Below are 13,455 nucleotides of genomic sequence, written 5' to 3'. Positions count from 1 at the left end.
TAGGTATACAGTAATGAATTATGAATTATTAAATGAATCCTAGCACCACTATTATAATACTGGTATAATCCTTACTGTATACCTACTTTTGCAGACCCCTGTATATATACATATATATATATATATATATATATATATATATATATATATATACATATATATACATATATATATATATATATATATATATATATATATATATATATATATACATAAATATATAAATATATACATATACATATATATACATATATATACATATATATACATAAATATGTAAATATATAGATATATATATATACATATATATATATATACATATATATATACATATACATATATATATATATATATATATATATATATATATATATATATATATATATATATATATATATATATATATACATATATATATATATATATATATACATATATATATATATACATATATATACATATATATACATATATATATATTTACATACATATACATATATATATATATATATATATATATATATATATATATATATATATATATATATATATATATATATATATACATACACATATACATATGTGTGTATATATACATATATATATATATATATATATATATATATATATATATATATATATATATATATATATATATATATATATATATATATATATATATATATATATATATATATATATATATATATATATATATATATATATATATATACATATATATACATATATATATATATATATATATATATATATATATATATATATATATATATATATATATATATATATATATATATATATATATATATATATATATATATATATATATATATATATATATATATATATATATATATATATATATATATATATATATATATATATATATATATATATATATATATATATATATATATATATATATATATATATATATATATATACATATATATATATATATATATATATATATATATATATATATATATATATATATATATATATATATATATATATATATATATATATATATATATATATATATATATATATATATATCCTGGTGTTGGTGCAGTGGTTAGGGCAGCGGCTTGAGATCAAAAAGATCCTGAGTTCAAGCCCCGTTGGGCCACTGAATTAATACACCAGGGGGTTGACTCAGCCTGTCATCCTTCCGAGGTCGGCGAAATGAGTACCAGTATACTGGGCCGGTGTATACCCCGGTTAAAATAGGTGTACCATATCCCTGTGTCGTAAGAGGTGACCAGGGTTGCGTCAGGAAGGGCATCCGGCGTAAAACATGTGCCAAATCACTGTGCGGATCATACGGATGATCTGCTGTGGCAACCCCTAATGGGAGCAGCCGAAAAAAGAAGAAGAAGATATATATATATATATATATATATATATATATATATATATATATATATATATATATATATATATATATATATATATATATATATATATATATATATATCAAGGACAACGGAATCCAACAAGGTGGAGGCCATTAAACCCATCATGTCTGCACGAACACCACATTAACCCAAGATTATTTTAATTTATGAAAGAAAAAAATTATTTGTATTTTTTTGTTTGTTTTTGTATTTTTCTTGATGTTTAACAAAAATTTATTATTTTAAATTTTATTATTTTTTTATATAGAGCTCTTTCTTTCCACTCACTCACTCACTCACTCACTCACTCACTCACTGATATTAAAGATTGGCACTTTCCAGGTAACGTAGAAAGCTGAACTTTTATGTGCCGATAGACATCGAAGCCGGTTCTCCAGAAAAATTCACAGAATCGTCGGACAACATCCTTAAATGAAAATATAAATAAATGAAAAATATAAATGAAAAAAAAACCATGAAAAAAATGTAGGTGAGTGACCCCAGACAACAGTGACCCCAGGTAATTTTGTGTACCGACGAACATCGAAGCCGACACACAAGGAAAAAATCACAGAACCGTCGGGAAGCATCCATAAATGAAAATATAAATAAATGAAAAAAAGAAAAGAAATAAATAGAAAATCGAATGCAGGTCAGTGACCCGAGACAATGGGTAAGCACACCTCACTTGTACTATAATACAGTTCCAAATAAATCGGAATAGTGATGGTGGGGGAAAGAAAGGCAAAAAATCCTCAATATATTTTTTATGAATTTCATGACGTTTCTGGGAAATGGCAGTCAAGGGGACTCTGATTATCACTCTTAGGTAAACATCCTTATGCTCCGACGAAGGGTTAACAGGCCGAAACGTGAGCTTTTCCTTGCTTCCCACTGCGATTTCCATACCTTGATGGATGCCCTGTTCATTTCATCCCTTGTTCTACCTGTCCACCGACGCAGATCGACATTCGCCTTCACGAGCAACATCAGTTTTACATTCAAATTCGGACGACTTGACATCAATATATTTTATTCTGATTGATTTTGTATCTTCTCGAGTTCCACTGCACCATTGTTGAGTGTGTATGATGCAAACCTTTAATGACGAGCTTTTCACGACACTATTTGGCACAGCCTTTCAAACTGAAAAGGAACTAGATCTTGAGGAAATGAATTAGTGTTCGCTGTCATGCTTTTTGCAACGTCGCTTTGTAATTGCCAAGGACATTACCCGGCCAGAGCAATAATGTCGAGATGGTTAGCAAGATAAGGTCATGGCGGTGAATTTGATAAGCAGCCATTTCCAGCCTGTGTCAGTCCCCAGACAGTCAGCGGCGTCGCGGGTGGAACGAGCAATTGGTCGGCATATAATTTGGTCAATACCGGGCCGCCTTTGGCATGCTATCAGGCCTCGTTGGTGAATATGTAGGCTTTCGCATGAAATCCATCTTGGTGAAAGGATTCTGGCGAGATTGAACAGATAAAGAGAGATGGGTCAGTGTATTTCACAGGGAGCATGATGGTGAGGCAATGCGTGTGGGTGCTTCTCACGATGTTAGGTTTCGAGACACAACGAGATACCGTATAATGTATATCTTCAGAAAATCGCTTCATTATATCTCTGACTGAAATTCTGACAGCGAGATTGAGTGGGCAAATGATGGCTCGTGAGAATTTATTCGAGGAAGTTTTACTCCTGCAAAAGACTTGCTAGCTTCAAGTCCCATAACAACGAGATTGCTGCTCCCCCTTCACCCCCTCCCTCAATCGCCCTCTACTATATGTCGGTATCTACACCGGACATCGAATGCCAGTGTTGCTCTGCTTCACAATCATGATTAAGCTTTGTGACTGACTTCTGCTAGAACAATAAATGACTATTCCGCAGTGGGAACCGGTGCCCACAATTACAGCGGGGAGTGGGCGTGATAGAATGAGATGGCCTTGTCTGTGTCAATTAATTTGCATAAAGTTTAATTTTTTGCAAACTATTAAATATAACAGGCGTCACTTGACATACTGTTTGCATGTGACGTGAATCAACTGTAATTACGACTACGTTTGTGGTTGGTCGAGGAATGTCTTTGGCCCAAGTGTTTTACCAACAGGCTGGCCAAGCCTGACTTCCGCCGAATGGTTTGAGCAGGGTTGTTGTATTTTGTTCAGGGTGCCGCAAATAACTCGCCTACTCTTCGTGAAAGACACCATCGGATCTTTACTGTCCATGAAAGCCCCAACTGTTGATGGACGGGACACCCAGTTTTGTGTCCATCCAGGGGACGGTGCACACATCGATGCCTTACCTTGCATTCAAAACATCAGAATGGCAGTTTATTGCTGGATTGAGATTCAAACCCAGGATAGACAGCTCATCCACACCATCCTACCAGCCCTTATGCAAGATGTGAATGCTACTATACAAGTTGTACCTGCTCAGGTCCCAATGATGTCAATGAGCCTGAAGTTTGAGAAGACAAAATATGAAACTCAAAAAACATTCAAAACAAAAGGCGGAGGACTACTCACCTACACCCATTCGTTCCTTCCCTCCCCCCGCCCCCACATGTGGAAGCAACTTCCACACCCTCTTCGATCTCATTCTTCCCTCCAAGTCTTCAAGACAGCTGTTCACCACCATGTAAGATGGTCCCAAATCCAACACCATGGTCTTTTGTACTCCCGTTAATCTCCCCTCCAAACCCTCCTCCTTTCCAAATTTCCAGTGTTTTCCTTCCTGAGGGTTTGCGTCTCTGTCCATCTTGTCCACCTCATGCATGCTCCCTTACACCTCATTCCTCCCCACACCCATTGTTTGTCCACGCCTTCCCATATTTTTGTCCTTCAACCCTGCTGTTGTTGTTTCTCTCCCTCTCTCTACTCTTCCTTTTGTTTGATTGCGTCCTGATCTAATCAGTGTTTTCACCCTTCCACAAGCCTTGATTCTGTATACAATAAATAAATAAATAAATAAATAACTAGAAACACACTTGACCTTCCTCCACATTTAAAAAAAGTTCATATTTATAAAAAAATAATCCAAAATAGTAAGCTTAAATATTTAAAAATAGTAAAAAAAAGTTTGTGATGAAAGAAACATAAAGTAGTGACAGAAGCATACCCTGGCGGAAATCTTTTGTCCTATTTGTAACTCGGGCCACAAGAGATTGAGCACTGTGCTATCTCTGAAGATGAAGCTTTGTTCGTTTGACAGCTAAAGTGGTGGTGCTGTGTTAATGTCGAAACGATGAAAGAAAAGTTCTAAGCTCCAGACCTTTGATACGATGCATGGATTTGGACCCAGAGCGTTGTTTAATAATGCCACTTGTAGTGGCCCTTTCAAGTCTGCGCCACTCAATTTGATTTCTCTGTGCGTTACAGAGCCGGTCGTGGAAAGGCGCAAACGTCGTGTAAAGCCGTTTCACGCCGACACTACATCCGGTCTCGGGTACAATCAGCACGCATCACCAAATGCCATTGGCAATCAATGGCACAGTGCTCAAGCTTGGATTTAAACAAAATGGTCTCTCCATTCGAGTATCGACAGTCGCCAACTTATCTGCAAGTATTAAATATATTGCAATTAATGTTGGGGTTTTCAAAAAGATAACCCTTGCATTTATTTATTTTTTCACACAAAACCCAGGCTCATGGAAGAATGAGGTGACGGAGGATAAAATGGCATCAAACTGACATTGGAGCGAACGAGTATGAACAAAACAAGCAAGGGAGTGAACGAACACCAAAAGAGGAAATAAAAGAGAGAAGGAAACATAGTAGGATTAATGGGGGGTAGAACCGATTGTGGGTATGAAAGGGGGGGGGGGGTGACATGAGATGGGAGTGCACCACATGTTTGAAGCCTTGGAGCCTGGAGGGAAGAGTGGAACTATTGTATTTCCAGAAGGTGGTTACACAAATGGGATAGACAAGGAACAACTGGTTTGAGACGTGCGGAAAGCCTGGATTTTGGTATTTTAACGAGGATGGAGTTACTGCAAGAACGCTGCATCCTGGAGGAGCTGTGGAGGGTCGGAGGGGGGAGAGAGAGAGAGAGAGAGAGAGAGAGAGAGAGAGAGAGAGAGAGAGAGAGAGAGAGAGAGAGAGAGAGAGAGAGAGAGAGAGAGAGAGAGAGAGAGACCTGAGGAGAGACCTGAGGAGAGACCTGAGGAGAGACCTGAGGAGAGACCTGAGGAGAGACCGGAGGAGAGACGCTTAAAAAAAAAGTACAAAAAAATAATCCAAAGGTCACCGACTTGTCTGTGGTTTGATCTGCGATGCGATGCGGTGTCTCGTCCTGTGATGATTTTTTTTTCAATGACCCATGGTCCCAGGCTATTTTGATGTACGTTATTTGAAATGAAATTAACCTCAAATGCTTGCTCCAGTAAATAATGTTCGGTGATAGCAGAAAGCTGTTACCGAGGCTACTATTGATGCATCATGCAGAGTGTTATTTTCGTTGTATTTTTGATCAAATTCCAGGATGGCAGCAGTTATAATAAATCATAAAGCATTTTCTCAGAAACGAGTAAGGTCGTAAAGAGTCGACAACCTTGATGCCATTTAAAACACAAAGTGTGCCCCCAATTCACAACTCAGAAGTGACTGTTTTCTGAGCCACTGAAAAGCTGTCATACTCAGAGACTTTGTGGGCTGGGGTTCGCCCATTTGTTTCCAATGAGCGGTTGCTGAGAGAGACTCAAATGAGATCTGTTACCTGCATAGTCCGTGAGCGTCAGCTGTGGCTGTATGGACATGTGGCTCATTTTCCTGACGTTGATCCTGCTCAACAGATTCTCTGAGCGAGGGAGCCTCATGAGTGGAGGAGGCCAATGGGCCGACCACGTCCCTCGTGGTTGCAGCAGGTTGATCGTCATCTCAAGTTGATGGAGATGGGCCAGGCATCTGCTTGGGGGATGGCCAGACGGAGGCCCCTGGAGTACCGGCGGGAAGTGGACGGAGCGACGCGCTGCTCCGGCGCATGCTCCCATACCTGACCTGACCTGATCTGGTTCACCCATCAACTCAGATTATTATATCGAAACAATTAAGAAATTGAATACACAGGTTGGAACCCTCTACAACAGTGATGTGATAGAGGTCGTCCACCGCTCGGTCTACAGCAAAGCTCTCCACAAAAGACCTCACACAAGATCGAGGAATAACGCCATCAGAAAGAGTCAGTAGACGAGATTTAATGGACAGCAAAATATGTGGAAATATGACCACAGTGTTTTCAATTAACTCAAGGATTAAAAGGCCAAAATAAACTACGTCCAGCCTTATGCCCATTTGCATTTATAGGAGTAAATTATTTTTAAAATCTTGATAAATACAATGTGACCCCAACCAACTTAATCTTTGTTTTATACGAAGACAGGGAGTGCCACAATGCGTGGTAATTATTGCTTTTCATGGATAGGGTGGGAAAACTTTGGTTTCATTTGACGGCTTTGAGAAAGGAGTTCAAGGTGTAAGGATGTGACAGTACATGAATTTGAGGGATCCACGGGATCACGTGGTGGAAAATGCTCTCCTGGAGCAGAATTTCCATCATCAGCAGAAGGTGAGAGCAGCAGTGGTTGAGGTGGAAGAGAGGGTGCAGAAGAAAGTGATGGGAGGGGTTAAGCAACGGAGACAAGACACTGGGTGGAATTGGTGTATACTTTGGAGAGAAACAGGTAGAAAGGAAAGGAGTATTGTGGTGGCAAAAAGAAGAAAAGAGGGGCAGGCAAAGTATGTGAAGGTGGTGGGTCTGATGCAACTGTGGACAAGGTGGGAGGAGGGTGTGGAGGCAAGGACACAAAAGTGGTGAGAAATCTGTGACGTGGAACCGGTGGTGCTGAGCTTCCAATTTTAGACCACTCGTGATGTTCTTCCGACTCCAAGAGGAAGTTGGGTTTGAGGTAGAATTCGGTGTCGACCATGTGCCTCGTGGTTGTAGCAGGTTGATCTTCATCTCAAGGAGATGGGGATGGGCCAGGCATCTGTCTGGGGGATGGCCAGATGGAGGCCCCTGGGGTAACGGCGGAAAGTGGACGCAGTGACGCGCTTCTCCGGCGCATGCTCCCATACCTGACCTGACCTGACCTGATTTATGTGAAGGTTAAGGGCTACGTGTGTGGACTGCATGCCCAGTAGCATTTGCAGTGTGGAGGTATCGGTGATGCCACAAACAGGTCTTATCTGTTTGTGTCGGAAATGTTGTTGAACTATAAGTGATGGCATGTGTGGGGAGGGGAGTAAAGAGAGGAGAGGGAAATTGTGTGGTCACTGGTGAAGTTTTTTGTGTGAGGGCTGAGTGGGAGGTAGTTGGAGTAGGAAGGGAGGGGAGGTATGGGAGGGGGGTGTTGGGAGGGAGGGGGTGAACTCTCTAGTTTACAAAGTATGTCTTGCTTCGTATCTCGTGTCTTCATGTCTTTGTAGCAGCTTTTGTTCTGCATGTTCGCACCATACAGTAGTGGTGTTATATGTATGTCCATGTGATCACAGACAGACCAACTGTTCCTCAAAATTCTAACCATTTACTGAACAGTAATGTTCCAAAAGTTGCCTTACAAGGACAGGAACAGGCCATCAGCTCCATTCGTCCAGCACAATTCATCCAGCACAACCTATACTATGGTTATTTATCTGTGCTCTATCCTTTTAAAATTCTGAGTGTCAAGCAAGGAAGTAGCAGGTAACATTTTTAAAAGTCTTTGGTATGACAAGGCCGACATTTGAACCACCAACCACCCAGGCACAACGCAGACGCTCCAACCATTACACCACTAAAGTGTGACATTTGAAGGACGTTGTAAATGATACTACTGTATTTCTCATGATGAGCTGGACAATGTGACCTTACAGTGGTTGGTGCTGCTGAACTTTCTTGGGAAGGGTTGTACGGGGTAGTTTCTGGTTCACCCTTGCCTTCCCAGCAGTAAAGGTAGGAATTTGTAATTTGTTCAGGGTTCCCATAATAACATGATCTGCTACCAGATGGTGTCTCTTCACATCTCTCTCTCTCTCTCTCTCTCTCTCTCTCTCTCTCTCTCTCTCTCTCTCTCTCTCTCTCTCTCTCTCTCTCTCTCTCTCTCTCTCTCTCTCTCTCTCTCTCTCTCTCTCTCTCTCTCTCTCTCTCTCTCTCTCTCTCTCTCTCTCTCTCTCTCTCTCTCTCTCTCTCTCTCTCTCTCTCTCTCTCTCTCTCTCTCTCTCTCTCTCTCTCTCTCTCTCTCTCTCTCTCTCTCTCTCTCTCTCTCTCTCTCTCTCTCTCTCTCTCTCTCTCTCTCTCTCTCTCTCTCTCTCTCTCTCTCTCTCTCTCTCTCTCTCTCTCTCTCTCTCTCTCTCTCTCTCTCTCTCTCTCTCTCTCTCTCTCTCTCTCTCTCTCTCTCTCTCTCTCTCTCTCTCTCTCTCTCTCTCTCTCTCTCTCTCTCTCTCTCTCTCTCTCTCTCTCTCTCTCTCTCTCTCTCTCTCTCTCTCTCTCTCTCTCTCTCTCTCTCTCTCTCTCTCTCTCTCTCTCTCTCTCTCTCTCTCTCTCTCTCTCTCTCTCTCTCTCTCTCTCTCTCTCTCTCTCTCTCTCTCTCTCTCTCTCTCTCTCTCTCCTATAAATCATTTCCCTGATTCATGCTTATTCAATATGACTATTTACAAATTCACCACATTTTGAAGGGAGAGGGTGGGGGGTGGGGTGGATTACATTAACATAGTTTTTGTCCTGAAACATAATGATAATAAACCGCATAGCAGTAAGTTAGAGCAGCCTACATACACCATTCAGCGCCAGTCAGCAATCCAAGTATTGTTACACACCCTGCCAACCAAGCACTGAGCCGCTCCCTTGCTGCCAACGGTTTTCTCTACCTCCTGGAGGTAAGACTTATTCTGCTAAAACACACACACACACACACACACACACACACACACACACACACACACACACACACACACACACACACACACACACACACACACACACACACACACACACACACACACACACACACACACACACACACACACACACACACACACACACACACACAATGCTTATCTGAGGCTCATAGTGTAGCTTGTACATAAATCACAGGCAGGGCAAGGTTACTAAAATGCATCATTATACCTTCATGGGAAATCCAAGGACATTAGTAAACAACATACAAACACATACTGCGCAGGATTTTCAACCTGGGTTTCGAAGTATCCTGAACCATTGGTTCAGAAAGGAACACGAAATGGGCCAACCAGGTAACCACAGGTGTATTACTGTAGATCCTGATCTGCTGGATTATTTCAGACTGCATTCGTTTTCTCCATTATATTGATGTGCAAGCATGACGTCGGATTATTTTGTCAGCTTGCCACCAGGCAACCATAAGTGTCTCTCCAACACCGAAACATATCGTGTTGAAGACTTGGCTTCACCACCTCACTGATTGAATATTAGCAGTACTTTAACCTGTTAGCTTAGAATAAATAAAATATAGGACGTACAATGAAAATTAGCTTCTTTATGCAAGTAATTATAATGATATTAAGGTATTGTTATGAGCTGCATCATTAGATGATTTCCAAGCCCTGTACTGTCGGACCCCGCTATTCGCGGAACAGGCCATCAGCTCCCATTTTTGCAGGGAATAGATCCCTGCAAAATGCCGCGAATAGTGGGGTCCGACAGGACTGCACTGTAAATGAAGACCAGTCAGTAAGTTCGTGGCCTGGCGTTAATTAATATTTTATTTTTATGCAAAGCAATTTTACAATCGAACTGAAGTTTTTGACATCGTTCTTTTAGAATTTTGTAATACAATATTTTAACCAAACGGTCATCCTTATTTTCTGATTTCTACATTCAGCCACTAATATAATGTTCATCAAACCTTGCACCATGCTGTGCATTGAAATAAATACCGGTAACCCCCATGCAGCTTCATTTTAGAGACGATACACAAGGACCTTTGATTCAGGAAAAGGCCGTTCGGCCCATCAAGCTTGTGCTACATCTTTACACCATTTAAATTTGCTGGAGGAGAGGTTGTGGGGGTGGAAAATGGGGGGGGGGGGGCAAGCACAGACATCACCACGGTGCTTTATACAGTCTAGGCACTATCATTAAAATTTCAAAACCCTATATATATATTTATTTTATGTTATTTTCTAATAGCAAAGATTAATATGAACTCATAGCTTTTGGAATTTTTGAAAATAACTGAATATTTTTTTCGAGATATTCAAGTTTAAAATTTTCAATATCGGCTGTATTTGGGGACAATATGTAATACATTTATTATGTAAGGAATTGTGTCCAATACCCATTAGGAAATTGTGTAAAAATAACACAAAAATAGATACAATGTCAATAACGTGCTTTATTACTGGAAAATATATAAAACCATATATCAGCATTTAGGAAATATTGTAAGCAATACAACCGAAGATAAATAAATGACCTTGACCTTATTTCTCAAGGTCAAAGCGCGGATATCGTGAAATCAGAAATGTACGGATATTACTTAATAATGGTAGAACGTAAAATAAAATGCCAATAAAACACCTGTATTACTCATAAAAAAACATGTAAAACCATATATCACCATGCTTGTAATATTGTAAACAAGACAAATAAAGAGAAATAAATGACCTTGGCAATTTTGGACCACAATTTTCTCCCGTTGGACCTAACCCTCCCCCTATAAACCATATATCAAAATGACCAGTGAGTATTCAATTTTATGCGAGTCTTTATGTTTTACGTGCTGCTTTCAAGGAATATGCGATATATTGACAACTTCTGCTTACCACATTTTCGTGAGGGTGCCCCGCCATCTTGGAAATATGCAAATCGACTTTAGAGTGACACAGTGATGGTTGAAAATAATTCGGAATCGCATCATTTTTTTTTTAACATGTTATACACTATTACTTTGCATTACTGCCAATTTGTAAATATATAATAAAATGCAACGTAAAAAACATGGTCACATTTTGCAATGGCGTCTTGACGTCACTATTTTGACTGCAGCGCCCCTGGCGAGTACGGCAGTGCCTATATACACATGTGTAATATGAAAAAAAACATGTAATTACTTAAAATTACAAAATATATTGATTTTTTTTGGGGGGGTGATGGGAGGGAAGAGGGATAGGTAGGGTGATCACCATTGTCGCGTGAGGAATGAACAAACAGACAGTACAGTCATCCATTGGCGAGATCCTCTCACGGTCATCGCAGTCGTGACACAGTTGCCCATCCATACCCAAACGACCCACCATTTCTGCCAAAATCCATGTAGCCCTCTATCCCTAACGCTTCTCGATTCCCATTGAACTCACATTTAAACTATCTACTGTTTCTCCTGGATGAAAGCGAACTTGTCACTGCACATTGTGTGACCATGTGCCCGCAAGTCGCATCGGCATACTGCAGGAAATTGATAATAATTTCACTCGCTCAAAAGTATTGCCACTGAGTATGTATATAATGAGCAATCTTATTTTCCATTTGATAAATGAAGCTTTGGCTGAAATCTTTCTCACGTTACCTATTTGGAGATTGAATTTCCATCTGTACAGTGGGATATTGAATTACAGATGTGATTTAAAGGAGGAGAAAATGATCAGATGTGGAACGAAGATTGGAATACATTTGTTATTGCAACTTTGGATCCCCAATTAGGCTCCATGAAGATGTAGAGCAATTTTACTGGTGACTTGTGCACGATGTAGAGTCGAGGAGGGCAATTGATGCCATTGATACCCAGATTAGGTGCCTGCGGAGCCTGCGGCTGCAGCAAGAGTCCCTGGATAGAAGAGTTGTGACGTAACATGTGCAGAAAAATTCTGGTCACGTGGTCCATGTACGCCATTTTGTTTCCATTCACTGCAGACTGTAATATTGATCGCTTGCGTTACTTGGACATCGGACAATGCTGTATACTTCTCGAGAATCATTTGGTTATATATTCTTACAAAAATCAGGGGAAGCTGTCCCTTTAGGCGCACTGATCGGTCGACAAAGGGATTCAGAATGTATCGATTCCCTGTAGATGCCGAAAGAAGGAAATTGAGGGAAAATAAAGTTGCTCTTCGAAGATGGGAACTGACTTTGGGGTCGTTTCTGTCCGAGCGAAATTGGATTTCAGTGTATGTACATTTATGTGTAGTGCTGTAATCATGTTGCAGTTGGTCGTTGGGTAAAACTTGTAAAACGAAATGAATCATCATCGAAACATCGAAAGATCATTCAAAACATGTCAAGAACATCCTGTCTAATGTAAGGTTATTAATTAATTTATTTATTTATTCTAATTCGTCTAAGTACTGCAGTTGACAATGGTTAACAACATGTCATTGTCCATCACCTGGTTAATCAGACATTTGATGAGAAGAGAAAAGAATGAAGGATTGCATGCACTTGCATGTTTTCATTGGTACAGTACTTATGTTAAAAATATATTAAAAGAAGGAAAGAAATATTGCCTTCATTTATGCTTTTTCATGTTGCCCTCTTTCATTACTTCTTTGTTCTTTCTAAATTGCTTATTTCCTGTTCGTTTGATTGAAAGGATAAACTTTCCCTTTCCATATCTTCTCAAGGGATGGGCTGGAGGTACATACACTCGTTTCTTAGCTGTCTGGCCTTGTGTTTGGATCGTGACTGAGCTATAAACTGTCATCTCGGTGTTTCACAGACAGGGTCATTCATCATTGTATGATTCCGTCCCTCGGATAGACGTTAAGCCAGGTGTCCCGTCTGCTATCATTAGTTGGTGGATGTTAAAGATCCCACGGTGTCCTTCGCCAACAGCGGCAAGTTATCTCCGGCATCTGCTCACATTCCTTCCCTTGATTAACTGCTGGGGAGTCAATGGCAAACCATTCAGTATCACCCTTGCCAAGCAGCCAAGGACCTTCCTTCATGCAGAGCACACAATCAAACAATCAATCACGAAATTCTCAAGCTCTCTCTCTTTTTTTTCACTCACAATTGTTATCTTTTCTATTATGTACTCTCTTGATGGTGTGTGCATCTGGTGTGGATGGTGTGTCT

This window comes from Eptatretus burgeri, chromosome 5, assembly GCF_056783735.1.
Source record: "Eptatretus burgeri isolate ZD-2024b chromosome 5, Ebu_testis_v1, whole genome shotgun sequence".
In the NCBI taxonomy this organism is placed as follows: Eukaryota; Metazoa; Chordata; class Myxini; order Myxiniformes; family Myxinidae; genus Eptatretus; species Eptatretus burgeri.
The sequence above is the reverse complement of the archived record's forward strand: the minus strand, read 5'-3'. Positions refer to the sequence as shown.